We start from the raw sequence: 15,265 nt of genomic DNA on the forward strand, positions 1-15,265 counted from the left end.
AATTGCAATTAGATGGACAGTCTTTCCGCTCATTCCCTGCTCTAGTCTGGGATGATAATAAAAATTTAATGAAGCCTGGGACGAGCAGAGAGCTCTGTCTAGGGACCGCGGAATAGAATATTTTAACTGTACATTTATACCAACTGTCTGGCTTCAAAGACGTGACTGCTTTTAATCTCGAATTAGAAAACCACAGACTTGAAATTAAATATTAGATACCCCCGGATCCCCTTCCTTTCTGAAATATTGTCACGACTGTTTTCCTCCATTGCCCCGTAACACACATATCTTAGGTCTCCAATTACATTTCTGTGAATAATAGATGGCTTTGATAGGGTGCAGTATTCTGGTGCTTTTGTTTTTTTTTTTTATTTTAAATAGAGTTAATGCAATATTAATTGGCTGTAGATGTTATAAGAATGCACAGCCCCGTTTTCAGGAACAAATCGATGAGATAGGGATGTGAGAGAGAGAGAAGGCGAAGGCTTTTTCCAGTCCAGGTCACTTCTTTGCGGGGAGGCCTTCTCAGAGCTTTGGGTAAGCGACGAGGCGCCTTAAGTTCCGCGGTCCCAGCTGCTCTGGCTCCGCAGCCTGGAGGCGGGAAAGGGAATGGTGAGAGTGAGAAGTAGGACGCGGGGACACCGATCCCCCAGAAGCTTTCTTCGCTTTTGGAGGCCAACGCTACGCGCCCGCCTGCGGGGCTCCGGCGGCACCGAAGAATCGAGATCCTCGCCCCCACCCTCCGGCTCACCACCTAAGGCTTTGCATACGTTGGCCTTGGGTTCCCTGCCAGCCCCAACTCCCCTCTCCTCCCCTCCGGTTGGTTCCAGGTGCGCACTGGTGAGAGGCGGTTTGGGAGAGGGTGAGGGGTAGAGTCCAAAGGGCTGGGAGTGGATGGGGGCAGAGCAGAACCTCCCTCCCGCTCTGGAGGAGCTCGCCCGGGCCCTTAGGGGCCAGCAGAGCTGGGGGAGCAGGCGCCTCGCCAGGCGCGCAGCCAGGAACACGCAAGAAAGAGAGGCCCGGGCGCCTCGCCCCCTTGCATTTTACTAATCACGTCTATTTAAATTCTAGCGCGGTCCGCCGCGCTCTCACCGAGAAAGCTCTGGAGAACTGGACCCATCAATTATTCTGAAAAAATCCCTGACTACGTGAGGCTTCCAGCCAGCGGGAGGGAGGCGGCGGGAGGAGGTGCAGAACCCAGCCCCTACCCGTCTCCCCTCCTCCCGGTCCCTCCCAGACCAGCCTCTAGGTGTACTCTCAACTTTAGGGGTTTTGGGGCCCCAGGGAGCCTTGTGCGCATTTCCAGGGTTCGAGCTTTAGTGGACGAGAAAGGAAGGTGGTGCGAGAAGGTTGGGACCTGGCCTGTGCAGAGCATCCGCTTCCGGAGCTGCAGTCCCTTGTGCACCACCCCTTCCTCACTTTTCGCCAGGCCCCTAATCTGGCCTAATGGTTAGGGGCTGCTGGGCGCGGAGCGGTCTCTATTCGGTTTTCCTTGGCTCCAAGGATACAGCCTTGGGGAGATTCTAGTTCAGAAGCTTTTTAGGAACCTCGGCTTAAAGTCCTGTAGCACGAACCCCATCCCCCATTCAGGCTCCAGGATGCCCCGAGGCCGAGCTGCAATCCGGGCGCGCAGCTGGACGCGCAAAAAGAACGCGTTCGCCCTAAAGTAGGAAGGCGAGTGAGCCTGGCTAGTAATTACTGCTCCCCACACCCCCGCCCAGCTTCACCCGCCCCCACCCCGCGCTGGGTCTGCAGCCATTACTCCAGCTGTCACTCGTCGGAAAGCAAGGGCCCTCCCCCCAGCCCCAGACTTGGCTGTAGCTAACAGAAGCCAGTGCCCCCCTCGCCTTCCCATAGGGTCTGGATCACGGCTTTTAAAAACTTGTCATAATTTTTTCATCAATACTGTACTTCCTCTTTCCTTGCTCCCCTAACTTTTGCATTTTCTGGACCCTGGGGGTGTATTCAAAGTCTTATTTGTGTATATGGGTGAGGTTTGTTTTTTTATTTTTCTCTCTGGTGGTGGGGTATTTTTGTAGCTTATGAGGCTTCCTGAATAATTGGAGGCAGCAAGAAAATGAGAACTGATAATTTTGAGAGACGCCAACTGGCTTCCGAAATTGTTGTAAGATGCCAAAGTTGTCCTGTTAAACTAATGGGGTTTGATTGTTCTTTTTCAAGTACTGATGTGTTTGTGAGTGATTAAAAGGCTTAAACTAACACCCTCTGCACGATTCATTCAGGGCAGTGTTTGTGTTCTTGGAAAGCCTGAATGACTTGCGTTGGTAGGGGACACCTGGAGATGCAGGGTTAAGACACACAGGCCTGGACAATCCTACTCTCCCGGTGGGCTACCGTGGCTCTGCTAAATGACTGTCTGCATTTCTGTGCCTTTGGATTAAACTGGGTGAAGACTCACTGACTTCCAGAGACAGAGTAGGTGATGGTTTGGGGAATTATTGGCCTAGAGTGTGACGTGATAGAGGTGGAAAATCTTTTTGCAAAGCAGTCACCTTATGCTCCAAATATGCTCCAAATTCAACAGCAGTCTCAAGCCCGAAAAATACTAGGAAGGCTTCTGACCCTTGCCAAGAAGGGGCACCTTTTCTGCCCACTAGTTATAAATCTAGGAGCTCTATTGGGGTTGAGGGTGGAATGTCTCTCCCCAGGTGGCAGCTGGCTCTCTGGTGTACCAAAGCAAGGTCTGGATTGTAAAGGTTCTTTAAAAACTGACCTAAACCGAAGCATTTTACACCAGGGTGGAGGCACCTTTTGCAGAGTAGCAGAGGGCCAGTGTACACACCCTGTCAGCCACACTCCAGGATGTGTAGATTCCAAGATTCTCAACTTCAACTCTGGCATTTTCCTCAACATTTCTCATCTGCATCACACACACACACACACACACACACACTTCACAAAGCAACAAAAGGGCACACGCCCAGCCATTCTCCTACTGTACCCCCCTGCCAGCATGCTTGGTGAAACTTTTCAAACTCACTCAAAATGTCACTTTTGTAGTCTTACCAAGACACTTGCTTTTCCTGCAAAGGTGCTTGAAACTCCCCTTTCTGTGTATTTTTTTTCAAAGCAGCTGACAGGGCTTTTACCTTTTGTTTGCTACAGGTGTCCTGCCTGTGGGTCCTCCCTTTATGCAGAGCCCATCACGGTGTCTTTTTGGCAGCAGCACTTCTGGTGGAAGCCATCTGTGTTTCCCAGGGAAAATAGGAGACCTGGCCTGCAGCTGGGCTCAGCAGGGATGGGCAGAGATGAGGAGCCAGAATTAAAGTGAGGATCTCTTTGGAAGCAGGATTCAGTGCTTCGGTCTTTACCCTTTCCAGGGTTTTGTGGTGGCTTTCACAGAGGGCAGCCTAGCTAACTGGTTTTAAGTCCCATTTTGGTACCAACTCCAAGGTACCAGCTAATGGTGCCCAAGAGCTAACTTTCCATCTCAGTTTCTGGAGGTGACCATTTTGTTACCTTGAGCCAGAATAGAGGCAACGCCTTTCTCCTTCACCTCCAGAGTCTTAGGATTTTGTGGGGGAAGAGAACCCAGCTCCTGGCTTTTGAGCTAGAATGTATGATTCCATCTGGGAAAAGAGCAGTTTGAGGACCCTGGGGTCCACAGCCTTAAATTAAGTCTAACTTTCCCTAAATAGTCCTACTGGGTTAGGTAAGAATTGGTTGGCAACTTGCACTTTCTTTCATCAACTTTTGACTTTACAGCCCTGAAAGCTTTTAATTACAGTATTGTCAGAGGGACCCATTCTTCCATTTCCTAAATCATTTCATTGATTTTTTTTTTCTCACACTGATTTCCTTTTCAGGGAGACTTATTTCTTTTTCCCTGGGAATCACTCCAAGTTGGAGATGTGAATGAGAAAAAGAGGGAATATGCGAGGGGGTGATGGGTAGTTAATAAGAGGGAGTTATCTATCTTTCCCCAGGGAGAGGGAAATAATGCAAAGAATGACCACATATGTTATCTCTGTATCTTAGATCCTGCAGTGTAGACATGCAAAGAGAAAGAGGCTCTATAATAAAATAGAAGGGCATCAGTGCGGGGAGCTAGACCAGTTCCATTTTGCCAAGTGTTCTAAATTTGTTCTGAGGAAAGGAGCAGACCTACCTGGATAACTGGTAGTTAGACTTAGTAATGTGCATTCACTCACTGCAAAGAAAATCACAAAACATGTTACAGCAAATCAAGTCTTCTGAGCTGAATGTGGCGCACACAGCTTCTAATTCTGAAAAGCTCAGCCATGTTTCCTCTCAAAACCAGGCAAGGCTAGAATTCTTTGGTTTTGTCATTAATTTTGTTATTAAGGTAACTCCAGGTTTTGTTTTTCAAATAGCAGTTTTTACCATCCAGTTGAGGCACCAGCACAAAAGATAAAGTACCCAGTGGAGAGCAGAAATGAGGAAGAGGTTGCTGTCAGACAAAGGGAAAGCTGAGGCTGCTGTTTCTATTTGCTTCCATTGCTGTAGAATCCTAAAATAGAAGGTAGAAGCAATGTCTGGATGTTTCCCACCTGGTCTTTTTGCGCTAGGAGTGTGTACGATTGCAGAGGAAGTTTAGAGGGGAGACTAGATAGATTTAAATTAAGTTAAGAACAATTGTATTTATTGTACCCCAATCTGAAACTACTTCATAACTCGGTAATGATGGTGAGGCACATCCTTACTCCCCACCATTTAACTCATGGCCATTGGGTATCAGTTACTGCAAGATAAAATGATTTAATCAGCCTAGGTGAAATCTCTTTACTGTTCAATCCTTCCTCCTTCCATTTTCCCCTCCCCCTTCCCTCTTCTCTCTCCTCTCATCTCACAAATAGCTTGGATGAGGAAATCTTAGAAGCTGGTGTCACTGTTAGAAACAGCTCACTTATTGGGGCAGGATTTCTGTATCGACTTTAACGCTGCCCCTAAGTCGCTTATTAAAATGATCCCTCCAAATCTGTATTTATCTTGCAAGTGAAAAGCAGGGAAAACTATCTTGCGATGCAATAATGCTTGGCTTTCCTGAAGCAGCAAGACTGAGTTTTTGTTTGTTTGTAATTAATAATAAACAAGCAATTGACAAGCTAGAGTTGGCTGTCTATTTAAGTTTTGCAAACTCACTCATACAAACTCTTTTCCCTGGTTCAGGAAAGGATGCTATCTCTGAAACTGCAGCCAGATGCAGCTCCAAGCAATCCCAGTGTTTCACATGATATTTCACCCAGCTGACGGCAAGTAGATGTGATAAAGCAGAAACTGGACACAGGTAAGACCATGTTAGAGTAACTCTTCTCCCCAGCTTCCCATTAGGCACAAGGACAGGAATAGGTTGGAAGAAAATAAATTGTAGGAATCAGTCCCCAAACCTTTTGTACACTCTGATGACTTGACACCTAACTCTTATAATGAGGGAGTGTGGGATGGCACAGCAGTTCAAAAATAAATAAATAAAATTTAAAAACTAAAAAGCTACAAAGTCTCTTCCACTTTGAATTGGGTAGGTATTACGTTTCCTCCAACCTTTGTGTTTGAACTCCTTCAAGTTCTTTCACCATCCTTCTTCCGACCTCACCGCTACCACCCTCGTCACTGTTCTCCCCCTCCTCCTCCTCTTCTTTCTTCTCCCACTCTCTTCCCCTTCCTAGTACACTCTTGCAGGATATGAATTGTATGCAAAGCTAGTTATGAGATCTCAAGCAATTTCACAGCGAGAGGATTCTAAAAAGTGATAAGGCTTAGATCCTTGAAAGTTGTCTGTGTCTTTGAGGGTGATGCAGGGGTGCATGGTTAGGGAGCCTGTGGAGCAGATTTGGGTCCTAGTGAAGGAGGCAGCTGTGGCTGTTCTGGTATCTTGGTAGGTAGGAGATGCAGGTCAGAGAGAGAGGAGTCTGAGTGCTCTTTTCCATTTTCTTTTTCTTTTTGTGAACTTCTTTAACCATGTGGGGGAGGTGCCAAGGACATTTTTACTCTTTTGCTTGAAGTGTGTACATCAACTCTAGAAGTTATCATATTTACTACCTAAACACACTGACTTTTAGATGAAAATGCCATCAGTTGTCTCTGCCCAGTTCTGTTGCAGATCTATTAATCATATCCACAAGGATTGCCAAAATGGCAGGGCTCTCCTCGCTTTTCAGTTTATACAGAACAGAATCATTTACATAAAGTCCTTAAGGCAAATAACTGTTGGGGCTCTAATTTATATCTGATCGAAAATTAGCCGTCATTATGCGCTCCATTAGCAGCGTCTTTAATGTGCTTCTAAGCACCATTTGTCAAGCGGCTTGTTAATATCCTTCAAGTCTTTAAAGTTGAGAGCTCATTAAAGAGTACGCTCTGTTATTGATGTAATTTAGATGAGTTTGGAAGAGCAAGTACACCATGCCTTGAATGGGCAACCTCCAGAAGCCAGGGCAAGGGGGCATTTGGTCACCAAGTTCACTATCAGTGATCTTCTCCCAGAAGCCTTCATGTTTCTTTGGGAGCAGGTCTCTGAGTCCTGAGAGCATGTTTTTGAAGGCCTTCTTGAGCTGGGTGTAAGTCATTCATTTCTCAGGGAAGATCTATATTTGTCTACAAAATGTCCTTCTTTACTTCTCAGTTCATACTTTCTGTGGCTTACTGAAGGTTATGAGAAGAGTTTGGGTGGGAAATGGGCCCTAATCGAATGTCCTTTATGAAAGGACTCACCAGTTTTCTTTTTTTTCCCCCCTCTTTTCACCACCATCCTCTATTTTACACACAGTTGTTTGTTTCCTGAGGTTTCCCCCATTCATTCCACAGGGTAGAGGAAGTAAATATCCATTGAGAAAACCATAGGTCTAAAGATAGAGATACTGCCTTTGAACCTATTTTCACTGAGGTACAGTAAACTCGCTTAATTATGTACATATTATTACATTATCTATCAACCGCCCCATCAGAAGAGCATAAAGGCCAATAAATTACCTCAGTTATTTATCTAAAAATCCATATATTTTGTCATTTTCTTTCTGGAGGAGATTATGTTAGTGTAACACAATAAAGAAAACCATTAGCACAGCCAGAAAATTGCAACTGAGTGCAACAATAATTCCACTAGCAGGAATAAATAACAGTTAGAAAGCTGCATTTCTGTCCGGGATTTTCTGGTAGGTTCAATCTGCCTCCTCTTGAATCCAGTTTTGAGTGTATAGAGGAATCCTGCTAGTAGGGGGTTTAGTCCGATTTTGCATGCCCCCCCCCCGCACCCATCTCTAAATCTTACCTTAAAAGAAAAACATTCAAGCCACCATGATTTTTGAACCCCACTTCTATTCCTACTCTAAATTCATTTCCCCTCCTGAGACCTTCTGGGGACTCAGAGATTAATGCAAGATAATGAAAGACATTAGGCATTTTATTCCCTCCTCTAAGCCTTAGAAGCTCGGGCGTGAAGAGGGTTCTCCTTTATCACACAGACGTAAAAATGAAACCAAGAGTTTAGGAACTGGACTTGTGCGAGGCTGGTCCAAATGCCTCAAAATCTTCTCTGCCCTCGCCCTATTGCCGCCCCCTCAAAGAAGAATCTCATTTTCATCATTTGTTGAACAGCTTATTCTTGCGTTCCACATCTTAAAAGAGTTCAGTACATACACACGGAGAAAGAGAAGGGAGAAAGAAAGATATAATAAGATCAATTTAAGGACATATTGAGGTCATATAACAGCACAAATATTCTCAAGTGCTCTGTATAATGTGCAGTGGGGATTTTGGGCAGTTTTATTGTGTGGTAGGATCCTCATCTCCGTTGTTTTTTACAGGATTCCTCCAGGCTAAAGTAATAAAGCGAGTAATTAGAATGCTAAAGACAGATGTAAATAACAGGAATGAGACAGCGGTGACAGATGAGCGGCTGGGTCAGGAAGGAGCCCAGTTGGTGGAAATGACACCGCTCCGCCGCTCCGGGTCCCCTCCCCCACTCCATTCGCGCGTTGTCTCTCGGTCTCTCCTCCCTCCTCGCCTTGGCCTTAGGCGGCCGACCGGGGACACACCGGTCAAAATTGCGTTTGGGCGGCGCGGCGATGCTGCAGTCTCGGGCAGCCGCGCAGGGGCGTCCCGAGCCCCGGGAGCCGCAGGCTGGTCCACGGATCTGCCGCTTGGCGGGCGCCTGGGCCCTCCCGGGGCCCCTCCCGGGCCGCCTGACTCGCAGGTCACCGGCGCCACCCCCACCCCCGCCTGCGCCCCCTGCTGCGCGCGGCCGGCGCCCCGCTGCAGCCTGCAGGGAACCGCGCGCGCAGGGGCCGGGAGCCGCAGCCGCTTCGCTTTCCCATCGACCCCCGCTGCCTTCCGGCCTTTCTCGCCTCTTCTCCAGAGCCAGAGCGCGGATGCCCCGGCGTTGCCTCCGCCGCCCGTTTGGCCGAGGTAGCCCAGGCCTGTCCTTGGCGCCTCCGCCGGGCGCTGCGCCGCGGCCCAAAGCCGGGGAAGCGTCTCAAGCCCGCGCGGTCTGCCCCGGAGCCCCCAGGACCCGAATACCCAGCGGAATCCCACCCCGGTCGGGTTCTTTGGATTCCCCTCCGGGGCCACCCTGCGGAATCCAGCCGTCCGCACAAGCTACCTCATGTAACTGGAGACCTAAGATAAAACTCTTCATATACCTTTTGACAAAAAAGATGTACCAGAAGCAATTTGCCTTTCCAAACCAACCTATCAATCACTAGTCACATAGGAAGGCAAATCCAGTAGGTGACTCCTAAGTGGATGAGTTTCATTTCCCTCTCAATTTACATGGGTTATAAGGAAGTTTAAAAATGGCCAGTGCTATTTAACCATTATCTTTGACATTAGAGCAAAAGAATAATCGGATTTGATTAAAATTTCATAATGAGAGGTCCTTTGGTCACTAAACCCAACAGACAAATTGCAGAATTCGGTCATCAGAGAGATGCTCTTACTTAGAGCAGCCCCGGTCCTAAAATTGGGTCCTGTTCAGGTTCATTTTAAGGCGAATGTCAGTTCTAGCGATATTGCTGCCCTTTGGAGTGACTGTGGTTTAGACAGAAGTGACCGTGTATTGCCTTTAGCTTTAGAGCATTAAGTGCCCTGAGTACTCTTCAAATGAACACGTGTGTGCACACACCTGAAACAAACAGAAAACTCCAGAGTTAACCAAACTAGCCTAGGAAGCATCTCCACTCTCCGCTGGTAATGTTGGGCCTGGGTGTGGGGTGTGTGTGTGTGTGTGTGTGTGTGTGTGTGTGTGTGTCTTTATGAAACTGGAGATCTGCTCCATTTTAAAAGCACTGGCCTTAAAAACTGAATTGGGCCTAATACTAATGCTTCTAGAGGTACATAACAGATAAATCTCCTGTGTTTCTGAGTTATTAATTTGATTTTGGAGAAAAAAAATGGACACATTTACAAACTCAGTGTGTAGCCTCGGGACCTGAAATGTAGGTCTGATGAGGAATTTTGATCTAGTCATATGTCTAATAGCAATCTTTACTTACACTTCTATGAGAAAGCTTGATATGTTTTGTCTCGGAATCAGAGGCTGATGCTGGTGGTCCAGGGGAAGGGTGGGAACAATGTCTCAGAGAAGATTATGATGGCATATGTGGTATGGCCCAATGCTGGGTGTGGATTCTTTATAGCTAAGTCATGGGTCTGGAAATGAGGAGAGGTAGGAGGAGAAGGATGGGGAGGAGTGAAAAGTCACGTTGACTTTGACTTCCTTTGTAGGAAGTGAGAATCATCCACTTTCCCTGTATCTCTGTGAAGGACCTTTCTGTGTGTAAAACTCCTTTCTCTTATGGAAATCTCCAACTTTAGGTTACCAATCATTAGTGGGTAATGGATTTAGTGGGTTATGACGAGCAGCAAGAACATTCAAGAACAAGTTTTTAACAACAGAGTAGAATACAATCATTGGGGACCACCTGCTAAGAGAGCGAGTTTTGTTTGATAAAACTTCAGTTGTATTTATATTTGTATATTTATATTGGGCCAAGGCAGAAAATATATTTTTTACTGTGTGTTTTAGTCAAAATTGTTGAGAACCATTGTGGCTGGGCCTAGCTCACTCCCTACCTTGCCTGAGAATTCTTTCCAAGTCACACCAGCCCTTAGTGGTTTATCAGTCCTTTTGCCCCACCGTCACTTATTGGTGCTACTTATTTAATGCTCCTCTAGTGCTTTCCTCTATTATTAACTTCTCATGTCTATTTCCTTCTAATTGAATTTGAAGGTGTGTATTTTTCAAAGGTGTGTATTTTAGGCTTCTTTGTATACTTTATGGTCTCTGAGGTGGCTCTATACACAGGATAGTAGTTGACAAATGTAGGTGGCTAATTATGTGCTTGACAAAAGCAAGTCTGACGTAGGGATGCTTTTCTTTTCTTTTTTTTTTTTTTTTTCAACTTTTAAATACAGAAGGTACACATGCAGAGTTGTTATGTGGGAAAGTTACGTGATGCTGGGGTTTGGAGTAAGGATCCTGTCACCCAGGTAATGAGCATAGTACCCAATCGTTGGTTTTTCAACCCTCACTGCCCACCCGCTGGTAGTCCACAGTGTCTGTTATTCCCATGCTCATGTTTATATGTGCTCAATATTTAGTTTCCACTTATAAGTGAGAACATGCAGTATTGGGTTTTCTGTTCCTGTGCTAATTTGCTTAGGATTATCACCTCCAACTTTTCTTAATGTGTTGTTTGCCTCTGCTAGATGCTCACACTTGTCCCCTTGTTACTGGCTCTCATAGTGCTTTGTAATGCCTTGGTGATACTTAGTGAAGTTTGACTATAAATATTTATGTGGTGGGTGATTTGTTTCCTCCATCAGATAATAGACTTCATTAGTATAGACCAGGTCTGTTGAGCTCACTTGTACCTAGCATAATATTTGGCACATGGTCGACGCTCAATAAATATTTGTTGACCAGCTGATTGACTAGCTGATGGGCGGAATGACATAAAGAATGACCAGTCATTGTTCTGGCAGAAGCAGCAGGCCTTTTCTTCCTTGCTGGCAGGAAGGTGTTTTGCTAATGAACATAAGATGAGAAGCAAAGGCTAAGAACTAATGATTATTTGAGGAAATTAAAACTTTGCATGTGTGACATTGTCTTGTCCTTTTACTGCTATTATCCTGACAGCATATTATTTTGGTTCACTTGTACCTGACCGTAGGAATGGGCTCCTGTACATGAAACAGGTATGTGGATGATATTTTTGCAATTTTTAAAAAACTGTTATGGAGAAAAGGGATTCTATTATATAAGATTCAGTTTGTAACTTACACTAGAAATCCTTTTTAGAACTTGTAAATTGTTTCCTTCTTGATAGAATGAGAATCTTTTTTTGTTAGTTAAATGACAGCTGCAACCCTGTGAATTTCCTTCTCTTGGCTGACATATAGTGCAGACCTGAGATTTGGGTTAAAATCCAGTAGGTCTTTCTAACATACATTTTTTGGAATATTTATCTTTATTTCTTTGGCCTTCTATCACTTGCTTTTTATTGTTTGTTTTTAATTTTCTTTTGATTAGGGGCTTTCTGGGTTTATTATACCTATGTGAGCATACTAGGGAGGAAATGACATGTGCTGGCTTTGGAGTTGCATAGACCTGGGTTCAAATTCTGAACAAATTAGCATTTTAATACTTCTTAGCTATGTGATTTTGGAAAAGAAACCTGTCTGTATCTTATTATTCTTGTCTGCGAAATGATAACAATACTACATTACACATTGTTTTAATTACATCACAGTATTTAGGACATTTTAGGTACTCAGTAAATGTTAGTTGTCTTTCTATCCATTTATGATATGAAACTTCCAATCTCTTGGAAGGAGGTGGGTAGAACTCATGACAAAAAAAAGAATCTGGTATGTTAATCTTATATTTTCTGGTTTTTTGAGAACCTGGGAGAATAATCTTGTTTCTCTCAGTTACTTCATTTATGAAATTCAGAAAATAATAATCATTATATATTACTTCAGAAGATTACTTGTTAATAATACTGACATATACAATATTTGATGCAGTTTCTATGTTATTTTAAAGATAATCTCAAAAAGGCACATATTTATCTCTTTAAAAAGGGATAACCCAATATGCTGAGAACATCATTTCTGTTTTGATGATCAGGTTTTTCCATTAATAACTAAAAAATGTAGAATTTTATTGGTGCTTTAGTTTTAAGATTATCATATAGTTACTGAGGAAAATTTTAAAAATTCACATTCTATGCCATCCTAAGTAGCTACAATGTTTACAGAGAAGTATGAAATAAGTTACTGTTTCAGCTTTAGATATACAATGCTAAGGACATAAGTAGTGGTTGTAGAAGTATGCTAAGATTTAATAGCAGCCAAATAGAACTGGTTAGGGAGGCACACAAGTTTCCAGCAGAACCAGTTATCAGAAACAAGTCAAAGATCTGGGATCTAGTAGATTGATAATCTGGAAATGAGAAACCAATTCTTTTTTTTTTCCATTTATTTATTTTATTGCATTTTAGGTTTTGGGGTACATGTGAAGAACATGCAAGATTGTTGCATAGGTACACACGTGGCAGTGTGATTTGCTGCCTTCCTCCCCATCACCTACATCTGGCATCTCTCCCCTTGCTCTCTCTTCCCAACTCCCCATCCCCCACCATCCCTCTCCTATTTCCCCCCAACTGACCCCAGTGTGTAGTGCTCCCCTCCCTGTGTCCATGTGTTCTCATTGTTCAACACTCGCCTGTGAGTGAGAACTTGCAGTGTTTGATCTTCTGCTCTTCTGTAAGTTTGCTGAGAATGATGGTTTCCAGGTTCATCCATGTCCCTGCAAAGGACACAAACTCATCTTGATGTTATTTCCAGCCAGGCAGGAGTTCAGAATGCAGAGTATGAAGGTCGTTCAAAATATACAATAAACAGGGACACGGACATGAAATAAACAGGATTTTTCTATAGTTTCCTTTATACTTTTTGGACTCTATGTATCTGAAACTGAGTTTGAAGGTGTGTTCTGTAAGTAATTAAAATGTATAGAATTCTGCTACTATATTCACTGTTCAAGTGACATGTGAGACCTGTATGACATGTGAGACCATTATATAATGCTCTTTTTCTTCCACCGTGATTCCTGGAATTATGTTAATTAGTAAATTGAAGATTTTAATCATTAAGTTAACCAACCTTTAATAAATTTCAGATATTTTGAAAGATGCTGGAAATAAAAGATATGTCCTACCTTTGAAAAGCTTATAGTCCTTTGGGGAGAAGGACACCGGAAGAAATTGATAAGCAAATGATGAGTGCTTGTGGGATTAAGTCCAGAGTGTTATGGCAGCAGAGAAGGCGCCGCACCAATTTATATTTCATCAAACAATGATAGACCCACTATTACCTTCAACCCTGAAGCACATACCCTGAATTGACACAGGCAGAATGAAGAATTTATTTTCTTCAAAGCCAATTTTAGCTTATGTAAAACTATAGTTATTTATTAAGATCATGAAATAACTGTAAATATGGTTCAATAAAAGATTGTTTTGCCTTTGAAACTTGCAAATTTTTCTGTATGAGTTAGCTATTTCAAGTAGAATATTTTTTGATACCCTTGCTCATGAATTTCAGCTTTATGCACATTCATTGTAAGCATTCTTAGCCAAATGAAAAAACGCTTCCATTCATAATTCCTTTAATGAGAATAATTTCTTTTGGCTTCTAGAAAGCAGAATATTAGAAGTAGAAGAGCAAAAAAAAAAATGTCTTTCCTTATTTCACAAAGATAGTATGGCTTTATTTCTAGAATCAATACATTTTTGAGGAATTCAGTAGGTTGGAAACTGGGGAAAAGTTTCTCCTTTACTTTCTTTGTGGGACTATATGATTGTATTTTCTGTCCTACCACTTCAACGATGTTTCACTTTTATTATTTGCAAAATGTGTCAGTTCAATATTTTGGGAAAATGTATTTGGATGAGAAACTGCTACTGCATGCTTCAACAATTGTAGATGTGAACAGTGAACATTTTGCATGATAATCTCAGAGAGCTGGTAAAGTTAAGAAAATGATAGCATGTTAATAAGCTCGAGTTATCTACTTAAAACTCTATCTATTTCTGCTTTGCTTTTACTATATAAGAATCTGGCTTCTGAAGTTGCCCTACATTTCCCAGTACCTGGGGATCTGTCTTTGGCAGTCGGCTGCCCTGCAGGACTTGGCTAGGAGCCAGGCCACAAGAAAAGGCAGTATGGAAGTCGAGTGAGGAGAATTAGTTAAGCTTTTAATTAATTCACCCTTTTCCTGTTGTAGGGTTGTATAGAGAGTCACTCTTCAGTTGTATTTCAAATACTCAAACCCAGCCACATGTTGACAAAGCATTAAATAGTATGCTAAGCATTAAGGATGGCAATATAGACATATATAGCAAGGCTTCACAGAGACACTCAGCAGACCCAGGGGCCTGGAAGAATTTATACAGATAGAGGGCTCTGAGGCACCTCAAGGCACTGGGAAGTCTACTTCAACTGGAATAGCCACCTTTCTGGGCCTGGAAGGCACAGATGATGTTTATTGAAGTAGTAAGATGTTCAAACACGTTCAGCTGACACAGGTGTACATGGATACATCCAGACACGTTCAGTTTACAGTTGTCGACTATTACCTTTGTGAGTTCCTTGGTCTGAGTATGTACCGTACTCTGTACTGCCCCTCGCTTAAATTTCCTAATTCTTATAGATCACAGTTTCTAGTGGTCATACACCAAAGTGGCCCTGTTACTGATGTCAACTTTAAAAAAAAATAATAAGAATGCATATTGCCATCACATAATAAGAAGTCCTGAAGGAGAATGTATGAAGTTGGTTAATCCAATATAGAAGCAATATTTTATCCACTGAAGGAAAGGAAGGAAGTAGCCTATTGTTTATTGCAATATGAATCATGATCTACAGAGCAGTATGGGTCATTTGAGTCTCAGAACCTTCAATAAGGCAGACCAGTGTAGGTAGTGGAGGCAGAGGAGTCAGGGATGTGGTCGGCAGCTAAGTCAGCTGCGGGTGACATCTGTATTCTGTGGAGAGGCTGAGGCGCATGTGTGTGTAATAAAGATCATTTGATCTTTATTTATAGTCTGGGGGATTTGGTAGATATGAAGCATGATATAAAAATTGATAAAAGTTGACTTCCCAAGTTACATTTTTTGAATACAAATGACAGGATTTTAACAGCTTTGGTGGTTTTTAGAAAGTCTGCCTCCATATTGTCAAAAGTAAGCAACTCTTTCCTCCCTCTCTTCTTTCTCCTTTC

The sequence above is a fragment of the Cebus imitator genome, unplaced genomic scaffold, assembly GCF_001604975.1.
Source record: "Cebus imitator isolate Cc_AM_T3 unplaced genomic scaffold, Cebus_imitator-1.0 Scaffold4, whole genome shotgun sequence".
Classification (NCBI taxonomy): Eukaryota; Metazoa; Chordata; class Mammalia; order Primates; family Cebidae; genus Cebus; species Cebus imitator.